We start from the raw sequence: 15457 nt of genomic DNA on the forward strand, positions 1-15457 counted from the left end.
ACCAGCTTCCTCACCCCTTTGAAGCTCATCAACTTCTTATCTTTCAATCAAGAAAATTAGGTAAAAGAAACGTAACTATTTATAACTTTCTGGTGTGAATTTAATACTGCAATCGACTGTACTTCCCCATATGGACTGTTGTGCCCTCAAGCTTTAGATGATTTCATTCCATGTCCCTGGATAAATAGGATGTGAAACATGTTCTTGATTTCTTGTGAGTATAGCACATGATGAAGAATACTACGAGAGCCATGGTTCCTACCCTTTTCTGACCAGGGACCACTTGACCAGGGACCACTCTCCAATATTAGTACCAAAAGGGTTAAAAATCAGTTTTTGGTCAACTTTAGATTTGCTTTGGTTATTTGGGGTGCTCATTCAGAAAACTGCATTGGATAGACAACATCAACTCTAGTTTCTGATACAGAACATATGCCATCCAGTATTTGTCATCTGCTCGCCCACAGAAAACCATATTTAATAAGCCTCTGCACCATAAGAGGGTTTTGCGAGACCAGTCACTCTCGTTGCAACAGTGTAGTAGACCGCGGACCATATTTTAGTTCCTGAGGACCACTGGTGGTCCACAGACCACAGGTTGGTAACCACTGATTTAGAGGGATCCACATCCCGATTGTACAATAATGGCACTAAACCGCACTAAGATCTAGACCAGTGGTTCTCAACCTGTGAGTCCTCAGATGTTTTGGCCTTCAAATCCCAGAAATCCTAACAGCTGGTAAACTGGATGGGATTTCTGGGACTTATAGGCCAAAACACCGGGGGACCCACAGGTTGAGAACAACTGATCTAAAATAAAAGTTTTCAAAAATTCATTCTTAGGCAGAAGGACCTACTTACAGTTAATTTTAGCAGACATCTTGGGAAAGAACACTCAGTGGAACTGAGGATTCATTCATCCATTAGCGTGAGATTTTTACCAATGTGACAGCTATTTATCTGTGGGTTTGTTCATTTTTAAAAACTTAGTCCTAATGCAGAAAAATAGTGAAATGGCATTCATTTCAAGTTAACTTCCTTTGAATCACGGTAAGAGCTGTGATACAAGAACATCATTTTATATTAACTTCAAACAATTTATTCGTTGGTATTTCTCTATAATCCTTTGAGCTATTCCAAGATGTACTCTCTGAAATGCAAACCTATGACTCAGAAATTTTCCACAAATTACCAAGGAATGAATTCTTGTATTTTCTAATTTGGAAGGTTGCTGTCTCCCCTAAATTTTGTGGCTTGAGCAACTTAGCAAGTGTGGGATGGGATGGGCCCATTCCTGCCTCTCACAAATATCTATAACTAGCTTGGCAATGCCCAAGTTATTTGATATCAGTCTTTCCTGGGTTTTGTTGTTGTTGTTGTTGTTGTTTTTATGAATGCTCCCATTAGAAAATGCATAAGGATGTGGGAGAACTAAAATTCCCAATAATCTTGGGTCAATCCTCCCGAAACCCGCCAGTGTACAAATTTGGCCATGTTGGATCTGTGTGCCAAGTTGGTTCCAAGTCCATCGTTGGTGGGGATCAGAGTTCTCTTAGATTGCAGGTGAACTATACATCCCAGTCCCTACAACTCCTATAAATCATGGTGAATACTCCTCACTCTCTCTAATAGGTTAAGGGAGAGGCAGTGGGCAAGGTCATACAAATTCCACACTATGGGAGAGAAAATGGAACCCTGGGGTGTGGGTCGCTGTAACTTGCAATGTCCTTGGAGGGAGGGCTTTAGTGGCTCCTCAGCACTGTGGGTTAAAGCAATTTGTGGAGCTGGGAAGCTGTCTCTGTAAGTGGACACCCCTGCCACACACACACATACAAATTATGTGGATAGATAGATTAGATAGATAGATAGATAGATAGATAGATAGATAGATAGATAGATAGAGCCTCTCATCTGGTCAACTGATCAGATTAGATCCAGGGAACAAAAGCGAAAAGATCAGGTTATTAATTATAACAAATCCACTGAGAACATCTTAATTCATTCTAGCCAACTTCTTAAGATGATAACCCTAGAACAAATTATCTGGGGACAATAACCATTTCACAAATAAGGAAAAGATTTACCAAATTGGGATTTCTGATAATGCCAGAAATGTGAAAACACTGATGTGTGTTCCTAGAGCTGACAATATTGAAGATCTTCCTCAATATCTTTAGTATTGCTCACCGTACAAATTTCCCAGAGAGATATTTTACTGTTTTGGTAGGCACAGAAACAACCAGTTGGTATTTTTATTAAGGGATACTGACAGTAAGGTTTCTTATAACGTAACCAATGTTGCCTCTTCACTGAGTGAAAATAAGAAATCCAGTACAGCCACAGTAGCATTCCCCAAGAAATGTGTGTTCCACACATACAGCGAAAAAGAAGAAATTGTGGCACTTCAGTACAAAAGATGAGAAGGATGCAAGGATTTAGATGGCATCCACTAACGACAACATTCTGTGAACCCACCAGAGCTACAGTTCATGGAATTGATTTTGAACTAGGTTTTTAGTGTATAAGATAACTGGACTGTGTAGGGTGCATCTAAAAGCAGAATACATGATATCACCAAAACCTAATGGCAGTAAAATGCACAGCAAATGGAGTCAGTGAAAAGGGCAGGCTAACTAAACCCAAAATATTTTTGTGTTCGATTTTTGCTATTGTGTACAAGTTGCCTCTGATTCATGGAGACCACAAGGTGAACTCATCACAAGGGTTTTCTTGGTGAGGTTTGTTCAGGGGAGTTGGCCGTTGCAATCCTCTGAGGCTGAGCAAGTGGGATTTCCCAAAGCCGCCCAGCGGATTTCCATGCCAAGTGGGGATTTCAACCTTGGTCTCCAAAGTCCCAGCCCAACACAAAAACCACATAGTTGAATATTATAAAATGTCAGATACGGATTATTATTTTGAATGTTATCTTCTAAGATACTCAAAGTCTGAAATAAAATACCCAAGTACACTTTTTTAGTACCTTTGGCAATCCAGTAGCCCCAGACATTATGGCCAAAAAGTATGGAATTATGGGAGCGATAGTACAAAACATTTGGAAGAACAGACATTCCAAACCTTCGACTTTTATAATTCCCTTGATCTCTCCCCTGGCCACACAACAGGGACCTAAACATTCCATTTGTTAGATTTTTGTTTCTAATGCTCTTGTGATTGCCAGAAGAAACTATGAGGCAGTGGTTCTCAACCTTCCTAAATGCCACAACCCCTTAATATAGTTCCTCATGTTGTGGTGACCCCCAACCATAAAATTATTTTTGTTGCCACTTCATAACTGTAATTTTGCTACTGTTATGAATCGTAATGTAAATATCTGATATGCAGGATGCATTTTCATTCAGTGGACCAAATTTGGCACAAATATCCAATACGCCCACATTTGAATGCTGGTAGGTTTGGGAGGATTGATCTTATCATTAGAGAGTTGTAGTTACTGGGATTTATAGTTCAAGTACAATTGAAGAACATTCAAAACTCCACCAATGATGGAATTGAACCAAACTTGGCACACAGAACTCTCATGACCAACAGAAAATACTGGAAGGGTTTGGTGGGCACAGACCTGGTGTTTTGGAGTTGTAGTTCACCAACATCCAGAGAGCACTGTGGACTCAAACAATGATGGATCTGGGGCAAACTTGGCACAGATACTCAATATACCCAAATGTGAACACTGGTGGAATTTGAGGAAAACAGACCTTGACATTTGGGAGTTGTAGTTGCTGGAATGGCACAGATACTCAATATATCCAGGAGAGAATGACTAGAACATGGCCATATAGCCCAAAAAAACCTAGAACAACCCAGCATTCTGAATCCCAGCAACGATGGAATTGGTCCAAACTTCCCACACAGAACCCCCATGATGAACAGAAAATACCGTGTGTTTCTGATAGTCTTCAACGACCCTTCTGACACACCCTCACAACCCCCCCCCCCCGGGTCCCAACCCACAGATTGAGAAACGTTGTTATAAGGCATAATTTTAAATATCTCATCTATTTTTTTCTATCTATATATGGGATTTATATTCTAACTCAACCAAATGAAAGCCCCCTCTTTTCAATATAGAAAAAACATAAACTTCCTCTGAATCTCAAATAGCACCAAAGAGAAGGTTCTTATGTCAGCTACAATATATACTCTTGTACTGTTTAGTTCTTTGGAAAGTGCAAGATAAACTGAGAGAGTGGAAAATTCTGTTTTGGCATCACTTAGGCATCATCACTTTGAGAAACAGAGCATATTTGACATATGTCTACGAGTAATGAACAGTTCAGTATTTCATATAACAGCATTTCAATCTGGAAAGAAGTCCACCAGATCACACATTCAATAGAATGAGTGAAACACACATCTGAAAACTGCAAAACTGGCTTAATACTCAATTATTTATTCTGGCAAAAATGACAATGTAAAAAAAAAAGTCCGTAGTTGCACAATGCCACTGTTATATCACTGGAAGCACCAAAGAAGCAGGATGGTGTTGATACCTCTATACATAAACAAATAAATACCATTTGGAAAGCACAGAGAACCAACGAAGTCGAACTTGCAAAGTCATGTTTTATGTCATGACATAATTTAGGTTTCCTCCCTCCTTCTGAACCTTAATATAGTTTTTTTATTGTCTTGGATGTACAAACAAACACTAATACAAAACTCTTTAATCAGAATAAAGTAATAATAATGTCATTCAACGGCCCTAAAAATGGTAAACATAATATTGCACGCAATTAAACAGGAGACTTTACCCTTTTGCAGCGAAGTACATTTGCTTTAGAAAGAACTCCTTCCAAGACCATTCTTTACTGCCTCCATTTCCGACATCGGCTACCTCACAAACAGCGAGTATGTCATTGCACCCTGCACTACTTTCGTTTTCCAAATGAACTAAGCAATTCCTGCTTCATAAGCTCTTTAAAAAATTTTCTTCCGCAATTACATAGTCTCAGAAAGTTTTCTCAGCTCTTGTGTTTCTCCTTACGGCATTCAGAGTGACAAGTATCTGTCCTGAAATGTTTATGTGCTCAGGACTGGAACTATGGCCAAGCCAAAATCCTCTTAGTAGTATCTGTCTTTGTTGATCTCCATGCATGTGTGTTACACATTACATGTTCACCATGTAAAAAATAAAATCCATAAAACACCAGCAGAAAGTATCGTCGAAGGCTTTCACGCCCAGAATCACTGAGTTCACAAGCTCTGAGGATGCCTGCCATAGATGCAGGCGAAACGCCAGGAGATAATGCTTCTGGAACATGGTCATACAGCCCGAAAAACTTACAACAACCTACCAGCAGAAAGACTAACATGTCATCTCTGAAGCCACTCACAGTCACTACAATGCATGAACACATCAGTACAGCGATGGCCTGTCACTCCATTTCTCTCCTCAAGTGAGTTTTAGACATGTAACAGAAAATGTTTTCATTTAATTTTACAAATTATTATCTCCTCAAGCCCTTTCCAAAGCAAGACAACACTATCATCTGTAGAGCAAATTTATTTGTCACGCATCAACTGTGATATTCTTTTTTTTATTGCCTGCAATACAGCCTAGAAGGAAATGACACAAACGAGGTAGCAATCTATCAAGTAACGGATACGAACGTCAAGAAGATGGAGTCGATAAGGAAGCCCAAACCTTATCTTCTAACAGAAATGCTATTCTCATTTTCATATCCAAAGTGTTGTATGTGTTTTTCTGAAAATATATTCAGCATGGTAGTTTGCAAAACAGATATCGATGGTACAAACTAGATATTATTATTATGTGTTGTTGAAGGCTTTCATGGCAGGAATCACAGGATTGCTGTATGTTTTAAGGGCTGTATGGCCATGCTCCAGAAGCATTCTCTCCTGGCGTTTCGCACACATCTATGGCAGGCATCCTCAGAGGTGATAAACCACAAGGATGATAAAAACATCAAACCATCCGGGCATCCCCTGGGCAACGTCCTTGCAGACGGCCAATTCTCTCATAACAGAAGCGACTTGCAATTTCTCAGGTTGCTCCTGACACGACCAAAAAAAAAAATCCTCAGAGGTTGTGTGGTTTGTTGGAAACAAGGAAAGTGGGGTTTTTATATACCTGTCGAATGTCCAGGGTCAACCCACTCTCTCCTGTCCTTCAGAAAGATGGTAAAAACTTGGCTATGGGATCAAGCCTTCAGGACAGTGCAATATGGCAACAATATGATCCAGTATGGCTGATCTGAGATGGTCTTAAACAACTGTTTTTTAAAGTGGAGATAATTGATTTTAGAATTTATGTGTATTTATAGTTTATTTTATGTTCCGGCACTGAATGTTTGCCGTATATGTGTCGTGCTCCGCCCTGAGTCCCCCTCGGGGTGAGAAGGGCGGAATATAAATGCTTTAAATAAATAAATAAATGTTTAAAGTAATTGTGAATGTTGCAATTGGCTTCCCTGAATAGCATTTAATGGCCTTGCAGCTTCAAAGACTGGCTAATTGCTGCCTAGGGAAAATCCTTTGTTGGGAGGTGTTAGATGACCCTGATTGTTTCATGTCAGGAATTCCCCTGTTGTTTGAGTGTTCCTCTTTATTTACTGTCCAGATTTTAGAGGTTTTTTTAATACTGGTAGCCAGATTTTGATCATTTTCATGATTTTTTACTTTCATGATTTTTTTTCTCCCACCCTGGACATTCCACAGATATATAAACCCCACTTGCCTAATTTCCAACAGACCTCTCAACCTCTGAAAATGACTGCGATAGATATGGGCGAAACATCAGGAGAGAATGCTTCTGGAACATGGCCATACAGCCCAGAAAATTCACAACAACTCACCTATTATTATTATTATTATGTTTATTTATACCCTGTTTTATCTCTCCTGTAGGAGACCCAAAGTGGCTAGATATAACAGTGGATCACATCCTGATCGAAAAGAGCTTTAACCTGCTTTTCTCTGATATGAGAAATCATAGGCACAAAACTTCAGGTCCATCTTTGCCTTCCTGAACCAAAGGTCCTATTTCCATGACTACATATCTAAAAACTGACAGTTCGTCTTTAGATTCAGTTTATGGGCAGGAAGCTTATAAAAGTTTAAAATTACTTCTGAAAACTAAAAAAAACAAATTGCCTTATTTTCCCAAAAACAATGACTGTCTTAACCAGGAGTCCTCAAACTAAGGCCTGAGGGCCGGATATGGCCCTCCAAGGTCATTTACCCGACCCTCGCTCAGGGTCAACCTAAGTCTGAAATGACTTGAAAGCACACAAGAACAACAACAACAACAATCCTATCTCATCAGCCAAAAGCAGGCCCACACTCCCCACTGAAATACTAATAAATTTATACTTGATAAAATGGTTCTTTATTTTAATTATTATATTGTTTTAAAATGTTTTTTTGCACTACAATTTTTTTTTTCAAATGATAATCATGGTTTTTTTTTTCAAATGATAATCTGGCCCTCCAACAGCTTGAGGGACTGTAACCTGGCCCTCTGTTTAAAAAGTTTCAGGACCCCTGGTCTTAACAATACAAATCAGTAATTTCAAAATGAAACCATTTTCCCAGATCTATGCATTTGCTTGAGCACGGCAGCTTAAAAAAATGAAGAGGCATATGTAAAATGTATTACAAACCATGGAGAAAAAAGGCCTCTTCTGTCCATGGGGGTACTTCACGTCTCTCTTTGGCCAGGACTGCTATTACAACCTAAACAGGAGAATAACAACCCTCATTATCTAGGGCTTGGGACAGAACAACTTTTTTCGGATTTTGGAACACCTGTACTGGCAGATATGGATGTTAAATTAGCTATCTTGGAGATGGGTCGAAGTCAAAACACAACATTCCTTTAAGTTTCATATACGCATTGCCTGAAGGTCATTTCTCACATAATATTTTTAATAATGTTTTGGATGAAACAAAGCTTATGTACATTGAACCATCTGAAAGCAAAAGCATCACTATCTCCGACACCTATCTGATCAACTTCAGATATTTCCTGTTTAGGTATTCCAGATATGGGATGCTAAAAGAGTAATTAGCAACATAGGAAATGGCTTGATTTCAGGGATGGGATTCTGGATAAGAAATGCTCAACCTGTATCTGATTATGGCAGTGGTTCTCAACCTGTGGGTCCCCAGGTGTTTTGGCCTACAACTCCCAGAAATCCCAGCCAGTTTACCAGCCGTTAGGATTTCTGGGAGTTGAAGGCCAAAACATCTGGGGACCCACAGGTTGTGAACCACTGGATTAGGGACATCTGAAATTACTTTAGCTCAGAGAGGGGAAATCTAGATAAGAGAGCCTCAACTTATACCGTCTATTTGGGGTTTGTTTCTTTTTTAGGACTTGAAAGTTTACACTATGCGATATGATTTTTATTCCTGGGTTATAAATGGTCCTATCATAAAAACACTGGGAAAGTTTATTAAACTGAAAAAAACTTTGTTTTTGCGAGACATCCTGCAGCATGTTTAGCCAAAGCTTTTCAATTACTATCTCACGAAGTCTCAACATAGTTTGTGGCAGCCACAAAAACAAAGTTTCTAGAGTATTGCAACTACTTTCCGAGTGAAGTAGCACTCAATTAAACAGGAAATAACACTTTCAGACCAGGAACAGAAAAAAAATTCAAATTATGTTACATCGTTTTTAACCCTAATAATGCAATATCCAATCAGAGAATCAGAGAATTGGAAGAGACCCTGAAGGCCATCTAGGATGACAGTACAACTGATGAGAAAACAATGATCTTCTACCCAGCTAAACAGTAAAGGGAAGAGGAACCTTCACACGAGGGTTTTTATTGGCATTTAAGGCCAATGAGTTAAACCCTTTTGCCGGCAGAACTGCTGACCAAAAGGTTGATGGTTCAAATCCAGGGAATTCGGTGAGCTCCCATCTGTCAGCTCCAGCTTCCCATGCGGAGACATGAGAGAACCCTCCCACAGAATGGAAAAACATCTGGGCACCCCTCAGCAACGTCCTCGCAAATGGCCAATTCTCTCAGAACAGAAGTGACTTGCAGTTTCTCAAGTCGCTCCTCACACAGAAAAAAAAATCTAGTCCCATTCTGCCATGCAGGAAAATACAATCAAAGCATTCCCCACATATGGCCATCCAGCCCCGTTTAAAAACCTCCAGAGGAGGAGGCTCCACCACACTCCCAGGCATCACATTCAAAATAATACACATTAAACAAAACAAAAAAGAAAGAAACAGAGGAAGGAGAGAGAAAGAGAGAGAGAGAAAGAGAGAAATAGAAAATCTTTTTGGGGGGCAAAAACATTCCAAATTCAGGGTGCTAGACCTAGTTGGAATTAATGTAGTGTGGCCCCACTTTGCCTGCAGTGCCTCCATGATATGCAATCCTGGGAGCTGTAGTTTGGTGAGGCACTTCTCTTGGGCAGGAAAGGCGAAAACCTTGCAGAAGTACAACTCCCAAGATCTCACAGCCTTTAGTCAGGACTTGAGATTAGGAACTTTTAAGTATGATTTCTTTTTATTTGTGACCTCCTCCTGTGTGTGTGTGTGTATAACACACCTGTGCTAAGTGCCAGTTTTGTTGCTGTATGCCAATAAAGGCTGTGTGTGAGAGAGTCAGGGAATTCACTTTCTCATTCTGTTTGGGACTGTTTGGGCTCCCAGAATCCCTGACCCTTGAACAAAAACAATTAATGTGGTTTGACACTACTTGAACTGTGTGGCATCACAGGAGCTGTAGTTTTGCAAGGGGCTGGTGTCTCACCAAACTGCAACTCCTGGGATCCCCTAGCATTGAGCCCAGGGTGTCAAAGTGATGTCAAACTGGATTAGTTCTGCAGTGTAGCTGCAGAGTTGAAGATCAGGGGTTGGGAAAGGGATGCAGCCTTAGAAGAGGATTTGGGGAGGTGAGATGGGGAGGGTACATCTACACTGCAGAACTAATCCAATGTATTGTCGAAGGCTTTCATGGCTGGAATCACTGAGTTGTGAGTTTTCCAGACTGTTTGGCCATGTTCCAGAAGCATTCTCTCCTGATGTTTCGCCTACATCTCTGGCAGGCATCCCCAGAGGTTGTGAGGTCTATTTGAAACTCGGCAAGTAGGGTTTACACACACACACATATCAAGGGTGAAGAAAGAACTCTTGTCTGTTTGAGGCCAGCTTGATCAGCACTGAGTAGCCTTGCAGCTTCAAAGCCTGGCTGCTTCCTGCCGGGGGAATCCTTTGTTGGGAGCTGTTGGCTGGTCCTGATGGATGTTAATAAAAACAAAAAGGGAGTCGAATAATAAGGGATAAAAATCAAAGAGACAATTAGTGTGATATTTATCGAATCGTCTCTGTGTTTGTCGGTTAGTATAGTTTGTGTGAAGTGCCTGCCACTGATGCAGGCGAAACCTCAGGAGAGAATGCTTCTGGAACATAGCCATACAGCTTGGAAAACTTACAACAACCCATAACTACTGGCAGGGCCGTAGCCAGAAAAACATTTCGGGGAGGGTTGACAATTTCGGGGGGGGGGATTTAAAATTTCGGGGGGCGGGTTGAAAATTTTGGGGAGGGTTGAAAATTTGGGGGGGGGGGGGGTTTGAAACCTGCCTCCTAGCTCACGCTGAAGCAAAGAGCACAGCAGAAGGCAGAGCAACCTTCAATAGCCTGCAGCTCCACCCCTGTCAACCACCTCCACCAAGTCTGGCCTCCTTAATGAGAGCATTCAACACACACACCCCCAACTTGGTTGCTTCACTACATCGGCTATTGCTGCAAGTAATGACAGTGTGAATAAATTGTCAATATTTGCGTGAGATAGTGCTTACAGTTCTGGAGGGACTCTTAATTTTTTTGCATCTCATAGACTTAGCAGGGGGATTTGGTTAACCAGTTAAAATTCATGAGTAAACCAGGTTTTTTAAAAAAATCTGAAACATTTCGGGGGGGGGGGGGTTGAACCCCTAAAACCACCCCCTCGCTACAGGCCTGACTACTGGGTTGTCCTCATGTAAGCCGCCCTGAGTCCCCTTTGGGGAGATGGTGGCGGGATATAAATAACGATTATTATTATTATTATTATTATTATTATTATTATTATTCCAGTTTGATGCCGCTTCTGACAGCCAGGGCTCAATGCTATGGAATCCCAAGAGTTGCAGCTTGGTGAGGCACCAGCCCCTTGCAAAACTACAACTTCCTTGATGCCATGGCAGTTCAAGTAATGTAAAACCGCAATAACTCTACAGTGCAGATGCTCCCTAAGGAGCTGAAAAGTTTCCTGCAACGAAGAAAGAAAGAAAGAAGAAAAGAGGGAGGGAGAAGCAAATCTTCCCGAAAACCTGCTATTGGACTCACTCCTTCCGATCCTCCTGTTGCTGCTGTTGATTTCCTCCTTCTTCTCCTCTTTCCTTTCGTTGTTCTTCTTTCTTTCCGCTACGGGCGTGAAGTTTCCCTCCCTCTTTTGCAGTTGGAGAGGAAGAGGATCCTCTGTTGTTTTTTTCCCTTCTGTCTTTCCAGCCGCTTTTGCGAGCACCGAGCCTGGCCTGCTCCGGAGACGGGCAGCAAGGAGGAAAAGGGGAGAGAGAGCAAGGAGGAGGAGGAGGAGGAGGAAGCTGCAAAGGAAGGCGCGCGCCTCCCCGGGCCCCGGTTGTCGCGCGCTCGCTGGCTTGCTTGCTCGGCTGCGTCACCACGCAAAAGGCGAAGCGGCGCGAGGAGGGAAGAGGCGGGGCTAAGGGAGAGAGGCTCCTCCCCCTTTTCCCGCCTCTCCTTAGAGAACATATAGAACAGGCATGGGCAAACTTCAGCCCTCCCTCCAGGTGTTTTGGACTCCAACTCCCAACATTCCTAACAGCCTCAGGCCCTTTCCTTTTCCACCAAAGTAAACATTGACACTGAAATACAACACCGCCCGAGCTCTGCAAGTGTAGCATTTTTCTGAATGAAGCAGAGAGTGTTTGAGGACCGGGACATCCGTAGGGAGACCAAGATGCTTGTTCATAAAGCTATTGTCCTCCTAACCCTGCTATATGCCTGCTAAACGTGGACTGTCTACAGACATCAGCTCCTGGAATGATTCCATCAGCATTGCCTCCAAAAAAAATCCTTCAAATCTCTTGGGAAGACAGGCAGACAAATGTCAGCATGCTGGAAGAAGCAAAGACCCCCAGCACTGAAGTGATGCTACTACGCCATCAATTCTGCTGGACTGGCCATGTTGTCTGAATGCCCAATCACAGTCTTCCAAAGCAGGTACTCTGAACTCAAGAACAGGAAACATAATGTTGGTGGGCAGGAAAAGAGATTTAAAGATGGGCTCAAAGCCAGCCTTAAAAACGCTGGCATAGACACCAAGAATTGGGAAGCACTGGCCCTTGAGTGCTCTAGCTGGAAGTCAGATGTGACTAGCAGTGCTGCAGAATTCAAAGAGGCATGAATAGAGGGAGAAAGGGAGAAATGTGCCAAGAGGAAGGCGCATCAAGCCAACCAGAGAGCCCCCGGTGGCACAGTGGGTTAAACCCCTGTGCCGGCAGGACTGAAGACAGGTCGCAGGTTCGAATCTGGGGAGAGGTGGATGAGCTCCCTCTATCAGCTCCAGCTCCTCATGCGGGGACATGAGAGAAGCCTCCCACAAGGATGATAAAAACATCAATTCATCCGGGTGTCCCCTGGGCAACGTCCTTGCAGACGGCCAATTCTCTCACACCAGAAGCGACTTGCAGTTTCTCAAGTCGCTCCTGACAACAACAACAAAAAAATCAAGCCAACCCAGACTGGGGCCGCCTTCCACCTGGAAACTGATGTCCTCACTCCACAGCCACCTACGAAGCCACTGCCAAGACACTGCACTTGGAGGACCATCACGTTCAGGCTACGAGGGATAGCCTAAGCAAGTAAAGTAAAAGATTCTACAGAAATGAGCAAAAGGCCAGTAAAGAGAGGGCTGATCACACCTCTTTGGGAAGGGAGTTCCAGAGCTGTGGGGCCACCACAAAGAAGGCCCTCTCTCTCCCCACCAACCACACTTCTGATGGTGGTGAGACTGAGAGAAGGGCCTCTCCTGATGATCATAGGGCTCATGTGGGCTGGTAGGAGAAGATGTGGTCCCTCAAGTAGGCTGGACCCAAACCGTTTAGGGCATTATAGACTAAAGTCAGCACCTTGAATTGTGCCTGGAAACAAACTGGAAGCCTGTGTAGCTGCTTCAGGAACAAAGTAGTTCTTTCTCTATATTCTGCCACCATAAGAAGTCTAGCCACTGACCTTTGGACCAGCTGAAGTTTCTGAATGCTCTTCTGGGGCAGCCCCACATAGAGCACGTTACAATAATGTGACTAATCTGGATGTGACTAAGGCGTGTACTACCATGGCTTTGACTCATGTAGTTTCATCTGCATACCTTGCAAGCATGTCCTGTTTTTGTTACTGCTGGATTTTTATAGTTGCAGGTTTTGCCCAAGTTTCTGATATTTTAGCTACAATATTCTGGTCTGATACAGGAAGCAGTCCATGGGAGTGACACCATGAGTTTCCACATTGTTTGACACCCAACTGTACTGATGCCAAACAAACAGACTGACTATGGTGTGTTTTGAGGACGAGAATCTGCTTCCATAGTCACCTTTTTGCTGGTTGAAATGAGTGCTCATCCCCACTGTCAGTCCACCCCATATCACCTGTAGAAGTTGACTGCACTGGGATTGGGATTGGAAAACATCTTCTACTACACTAGAGGCAGCACACTAGGGGTGAATCTACATTGTAGAATTAATGCAGTTTGACACCACTTTAACTGCTATGGCTCAATGCTATGCAACCATAGGAGTTGTAGTTAGACAAGGTCTTTAGCCTTCTCTGCCAAAGACAGCTGGTGCCTCACCAAACTACATTTCTGATGATTCCATAGCACTAAGCCATGTCAGTTACATTCCGCCATGTAGACGCACCCGAGCTTGGAGGCGTGCACATTCAACTCCAAAGAAAGCAGATATGTTCAGGTAGAAGTAGAATTACAGGGGGTCTTCCTTTGCTGTCACTCTGTGGAGTGATTTCAGCTACTGCAAGAACCACAGGTTTGGAAGCCTGGTGTGTCTAGCTAATCCAGAAGGTCAAATCACACAAATGGGGTAAAAGGCAAAACCAGAGGTTTATTCTCAATCGCCTATGAGGATGTCAGTGGAGAAAGCACTCCAAAATACTGGCATACCTCAATTGTGAATACAGACCATTTTTATTTCATTTTACAGCTATTTAAGAAACCCACGCCAGTTCCTGATTGGTTGAAAAAGAGTCCAGCTAGGATCCACATTCTGAGTGGCTCAGGATTCTGTCAAATGTCTTCCCTGATTGTCTTCACATGGCAAGAAATTCAATAAACTGTAATTGGATCATTTGAAGTGTCAGTCTGTTTAACGGTCCATCACCGAAAGGGGCGTGATCCCAAAGGAATGCAGTGTGGCAATCTGTAAGGAGCCCTTGATGGGTTCAATGGGTTAGATCTGGTTAATATAATAGCATTAGTTCAGTGTACACAATAGATACTTGGGCATGATGCCCATCTCAATAGGTGAAGCTGGCTTGAGGCATGGATGCCAGATCTTTCCCACAGATAGTCTCGATATTATCAATGGTAGCAGAAATGGACCCAGGGAGCTCTGACATACATCTATGGAGTAATTTCTGTTACAGTTTGACAATGCATGCAGACCAGCAGATTAGTCCTTTGTATATTCAAAAATGAGCAACACAATTTGAGGGCATGCAAAACTTTAATTTTTCTGTAGTGCAGCAGAGTTCATGAAAAAACAGTCACTTCAACACAGACTTTCTAGTAATCATACAGTCACAGATACTCTGGAGTATCAAACTCACATATGGTCCTTGCATTTAATTCATGCAATGCTTTCCATGAGAAAATATGTCTTCTCCCAATCTTCATTTCTTGTTCATGAAGACGAGCATGTAAGACAAACTTGCCAGTGTCAAACAAGCTGCAAGACAGGAGCTTACACCAAGTAAACTCAGGAGCAAACATAAAGTAATCCCAAAGTGATACAACAAACACTCTCCAGTTACAGTGTTCCCTCGCTACTTCGTGGTTCGCTTTTAGCAGACGCGCTGTTTCACGGGTTTTTTAAAATGTTAATAACAATATTAAATATTTACGTCCAGTGGAGGCCAGAGATCCCAGAAGTGCGTCGGCCTGAGGCACAACGTAGAAGGCCTGTCTCTGGTCTGCTGCCGCCAGTGTGGCTCCAGAGGCTCTGCAGAAGCCAGGTAGGCAGATAGATGCCCTTGGGATAGGCCGGGAGGTGGGTAAGGAAACGTGGGTAAGTAAATAATATAAAAATATGTAAAATAATGTATACATATTAAAATTAATATGGCATCCCTACTTCACGGATTTTCACTTATTGCGGGTAGTCCTGGAACAGAACCCACACAATAAGTGAGGGAACACTGTATACCCCTTCGGGA

General features: G+C 42.5%; 1 protein-coding gene across 3 annotated transcripts in view; it reads right to left on the reverse strand.

Annotated features, from left to right (window-relative positions):
• JAK2 (Janus kinase 2) overlaps window positions 1-11673 on the reverse strand; it is a 130651-nt gene extending 118978 nt beyond the window's left edge. Inside the window, exons 1-2 of one of the 3 annotated variants that reach the window (XM_060762280.2) lie at window positions 11339-11673; window positions 7644-7716 (exon numbers count right to left, since the gene is read on the reverse strand). The gene's annotated coding sequence lies outside the window, so the exon portion shown is untranslated. Of the gene's footprint in view, window positions 1-7643; window positions 7717-11322 lie in introns of all 3 variants that reach the window. The other 2 variants (XM_060762281.2, XM_060762282.2) reach the window with 2 other exon arrangements.
• Window positions 11674-15457: the final 3784 nt, after the last annotated feature.

Source organism: Anolis sagrei, chromosome 2 (assembly GCF_037176765.1).
Source record: "Anolis sagrei isolate rAnoSag1 chromosome 2, rAnoSag1.mat, whole genome shotgun sequence".
In the NCBI taxonomy this organism is placed as follows: Eukaryota; Metazoa; Chordata; class Lepidosauria; order Squamata; family Dactyloidae; genus Anolis; species Anolis sagrei.